Genomic DNA, 5,288 nt, shown 5'->3' on the forward strand with positions numbered 1-5,288 from the left:
GGGGGTTTCACCTATATTTCTGCCATTTAACTGGCTCATTTTGAAATCAAATTATCCCATCCTTATCACTGCATATTTTTGCATAAGATTGCTAGAGGCTCCTTTTTCTCCCTTACTTTAGCAAAGATCTTGGCAATGATATTTGCAGTGCTTCCTTCTGCTGCAGAAGTGCGCAACATCATCATCCAGGTTACTGGGGTAAACGCTGGTCTTCCTTCTTTTCTCTCTTCTAGCCCTGCTGGTCAGTCTCTGCCTCACCGACCAGGATGGCAGAGCTGCAGGGACCCGAGCCTGTGTCTGCACAGCGAGGCTCTGCTTTCCCTGTCATCCCAGAAAATCCACCCTGCAAATGAGCAGCTTCCTTTCCCGTGTTGCTAATTAACTTGGTGCATGAATCAATAGCAAATCCTGCAGTTGTGCCACTGACTGGTGCCTCCGGAGACCACTGTGGGAGAGGGGGAGCTGCACAAGGCTGGGTGTTTTCCTTCAGCCTGTTTCTCTGAGTTTATAAAAGTGATTCCGCATAATTTTAAGGCAAATTTGTGGCTAGCTCTGCAGAAACACAAGAGCAGCTTGCTCAAAAGAGATGCAGTTTAGACATGAATGAAATACTTCTCCATTGTGTTTTGTTCCCGTTTTGTAATGTTTCTGCAGATAACATGGAAATGTCCAGAGGAAACTTAGGGAAAAGGAACCCACACAGACACAGTGTGATAAGCTGTTATAAATCAGCTCAAATGAAGTTAAGATAATGAGACAGGCCTATTCAAATTAGAGCATGTTTCCCTATCGCAACAGCCCCAAGTACTGAAAAGGAACATTATCACATTTCCAACTGGCCAGTGCTTACTAATTGCTGCTTCTGCAGCAAGTGAGAGTAACAGGAGACTAAGTCAAAATCAAGGCCCTGATGAAGTTCAAGGTGGGCTTTACTATACAGCTTTCTTCCCCGGGAATAAATACAGGCAGATGCAGATGGTTATTTCAGTGCTGATACTCAGTCTTTGCAACATCAAAGCCATCCCGTTTGTTTCTGAGTGGTTGGGCACATCAAATATTTAAAACATTGTAACACAGGGAATTAGGAAAAGTGGGCACATTTTGAAGTTAAGTAACAGGTCTGATTTTAAAGAGTGATGTAAATCACAATTGCAGATTGAATTTTTGACTAGGCAGAAAGGATCAAGGTCATTATCTGCTGGCCTTGAAAATGGTGGGGTTTTTTTCCAGGAAAATAACATTCTTTAGGTCTGAAAAAAATCTGGGTCAACCTTCTAGATGAGACATGTATTTTGATCAAAAAACTTAGTTGCAGTAAATAAGTAAGTAATTATTTCTTTTCTTTTTGTCATCATTTTGAGCAGAAGAGGATACTGGTTTCCAACCAACCTTGTTCATTCCTCTTATTCTTAACTAATTAGTCTCTGGCTACCAAATCGTGGTGCAGAAAATATAAGCATATTCTGCCAAATTATTATTGTGTAGGAAAAACATAATGGATTAAATACCCTATCAGCATAAATCGGTCAAGTTTTGTTGAGCTCAGTGGAATTACACTGACTAGCACCAAGAGGTGAGCTCTGTCTCTATGTATGAGTGCAGATGTAGAATAGACCAGAATAGAACTGAATAAAATATTTCAGTTAGAAGAGACCCACAACGATCACCTAGTCCAACAGCCAACAAGCATGAACCAGAGGAAGGGGCGATGGGAGACCTGGAGCATTTGTGGATGCCCAGCACAACTGGGAGAGGATGTGGGTGGCAGAGGAATGGAGGAGGAAGGGGAGAGAGTAGAAGAGACATTTAAAGACTTACTAAGTAAATCTGCAATACATGCCTTACATAATTAGCTTGTTGGCCTTGTGTAATTAAGTCAGCTGTTTGCTCCAGATTTTCTTGGTCATGTATCTAGTTTCTATGTGTGAATCTAAAAAAGCATTTTAAAATTGGTTTATACTACTGCTTGTGAGTCTGGTCTGGGTGAGGTTTTTGCACAGAGGGTGAAGAAACATGCTTGATACCATTTAAAACATACAGAAAGTTTATCCTCATAGAATCTTGGCAACTCAGGCAGTACCTTGGTCAATGCCAGGATGAGAAAGAATATGAAATATGCTAGCAACACTGTCGTTACTCGGTTCAGACGCACCCATGTCTGATTGCTTTCATTAAATATCACTAACTGCTACCGACAGCCCTTTGGAGGGCCACTGGGTGGTCCAATGTGTGTTAAGGCTCCCCACAACAGGTCACATACTTGGCAGGTCGCATGCCCCAGTGACAGAAATCCTACCTGACACATGTGACTCCTCAGGCTGCCATGAAGAGAGCAGCATGCCTCAGACCTCACAGACACATGCTGAGTGAGTTAGGCAAGAATAAAGGAGACTGAGTGCATTTGCATGAGAAGCTTGTAGCAGTTTCATGAGGTTGAATGTACATTAATTTAGCTTGCATTAGTGAGATGAAAAATAACGCTATTAATACTCAGTGAAAAACCATGACTGAGCCACAAGAACTGGCTTAAGACAGCTTACTTAAAGGCATACACCAGTTTCGCTAAACATAGTTAAAATGATCCCCCCACACCCTGCCCCAAGTAGAGCAGGCCTTAAAGAAAAATTTGAATAAGAAATAACTTTCTGAGATAATTAAAAGGAAAAAAACAGGGGGGGCGGGTTGTGCGGGGGGAGTTGGCTGCCACTTCTTCCTTATTTCTGGAAAAGAGTGAAGGTATGTGGAGCCGGGCAGCTGCTGCCAGCTGGTCTTCATTCCCGGCTGCAGGCACAGGGAGAACAGGTGAGATAACATATTTGCTTTCATTGTGGTGCAATATTGTAGTTACTGCAAATATGCTCATCAGAGGGAACGTAAATACCACATCCTGCTACTCCTTCCAAAGCAGACCCAGCCCGCTATTAAAAAAAAAAAAAAAAAAAAAAGTGTATCAGGAAATACCACCCTGCCATTATTAATTTTGTATTATCTTCTCTAATAATTCTGCAAAGTACTTGTTTAATCACTGCTGCTTCACATGAAATTTCTCTATCGGGAAAGCACAGGATCCATGCACATTTCCTGTTCTTGTGAATAACACTGAATTTTAATTGTTAAAGGAATAAGCAGGAAACTGAGGTTACTGATTAAGACATTCGCCTTTAATTTAAGGGACCCAAAAGAAACACAGCTCCCATAGTTTTATTTAACATCTAGCAGCCTAGAGGAGATAAAGAGAAAACTTACCTAGGAACTGCAAGGGCTTTAGAGAAATGGTTCTGTCTGAAACTGTCCATCATAGCAAAACATTTCCAGTTACATAAAAAGAACGGGCAACCAGCAGTTACTAATTGCCTATATGGCCAAACTGAATCACTGCTGATCGCAAGCCAGTTTGTTGGATACTGTGTGGGTGCGAAGTTCTGAGCTGTGAGGCCTCACAGAAATGTTTGCCAACAGTTTGATTTCCTCCGTCTTATGAGCACAGGGCATTTACCAGCAGGGAAAAGGGCAAACAGACCAACAGGCCAGTGATAACCCATTTACAAATGTTGCAGCAGCTAATGCTGGCAACTGGTCTGATTGTTCTTAAACTGATGATTGCTGTTCCCAGCTGAGCTGCATGGCAAGTATTTTTTAAAAAGGATGTGTGTGCCATAGGTAAGAAGGTTTATTTGTAAGCCATGCAGCTGAAAGAATAAAACTGTTCAGAAAAACTCTTTTTCTCATGATAGAGGCAACATAGTTTTGAAGCATTGCCAGTAATAAACCCCAGGAAAGGGCAGAAACCATTTAAGCATACCTCTAAGTGGCTATAAGTGCTGGAAATCACAGGATCTGCAGCAGGATTGCCCTCCCAGGATCATGAAATGTTACCTGCAGCTATCCTATTTTTGCTGGTATCTCTGGACACACAGAAACCAAAATGGAAAAAATAAAGGCAGAGGATTCCTAGTTGTTCAAGTAGGGTATGAAGCTCAAAATCCCGCTCTTTCTTCCTCCCCTGATGACGTGTTGTATTGAACAACCTACTTTACCAGTGTGATATACCTCACCACATCTCCCCAACAACATCACACACACAAAAAATGACACACGAAAGAGGAATTATAAGTTACAACTTCACAGTACGCCCTGCTGAAGCTGTCCAAGGATTTGAGTGAATTTATTAGAACTGAAGTGAATTTATTAGAACTGACTCTGAATGTGCAGCTCTGCCACGCAAGGGCTTTGCAAGGTGCTATAACCTTGCCAAAATAGGTACACAGGGTAACACCGGCCCTGATTTTTCTGCGCTGTTCTTACTCAGCTTGCTCCCTCTCCTGCCTATTGCGTTCTTATTTTTAAAGCAGATATTTCGGGGCCAAACTACACTAGTACTATGTGCCAGTTATCAGCAGTGTAGTGCAAACGTTATTACCGTTTTCCACATGAACAGCAACGTGCAGTACTAGGAGCATCTCTCTCAGCCTCAAGTGCTCTGCAACGGAGACATGAGATTGGTTTCAAGCTGGGGTAAAGGGTTACTCTCCTGTAGTAGTATATACAAGCCTACAGCAGAAATCGTAACTGTGCTGCTGGACTGTATGAGCTCACGGAAGGTACTCCAGTCCTAGGATTGTCATGTGGAAGTGCTTCAGGAAAAGCTGCACTTTACTACGAAATCCTGCGGGGTATTTTTTTGCAGCAGCACAGAGCAATTGGGCTAGCGGTGGCTGGACGAGCCCCCGCAGCCGCATCGCTCGGGCCTCGCAGCGCTGGGATGCTGGGGAGCGGCCCGGTTTGAAACAGCCCCACGGGCCAGCTGCCTCACGGTGAGTTTTGAGACCCAGGAGGTGGATTGCAGGGAAAAGATGAAATAACCCCAGCTAGCAAAGCTGTGGAAAGAATCCCTTTATGAGGCCTCCCCTGAGGGTTCGGCAGGGCGGTAGGTAACCGGTTACGGGTGCCCGGGGCCCCGGCTCGGGCCAGGCACACCCTGGAAAAGGGCGCTAACACCTGCAGGCTGGGGGCACCTGAAGGCCCGTGCAGCCGGTGGCAGGGCACGGGCTGGGGCCTGGGACTCCCCCTCAGAGCCAAGGCGCTGCTCAGGAAGCTGGCTGGCCTGAGGGGCAGGCAGGGAAGGGGGGTCCTGAGACCCCTTCTTCCTCCCGCCCTGCCAGGGCCTTGGCCGGCCCCGCTCCGTCCCGCCCTCCCCCCGGGAGGGCTCCCCTCAGCGCCCGGCGGGGCGGGCCGGCGGCGGGGGCTTCCCTCAGCAGCAGCCGCCCGCCGCCTCCCGGCCCGGCCCC

The sequence above is a fragment of the Falco biarmicus genome, chromosome Z (assembly GCF_023638135.1).
Source record: "Falco biarmicus isolate bFalBia1 chromosome Z, bFalBia1.pri, whole genome shotgun sequence".
NCBI classification, from domain to species: domain Eukaryota; kingdom Metazoa; phylum Chordata; class Aves; order Falconiformes; family Falconidae; genus Falco; species Falco biarmicus.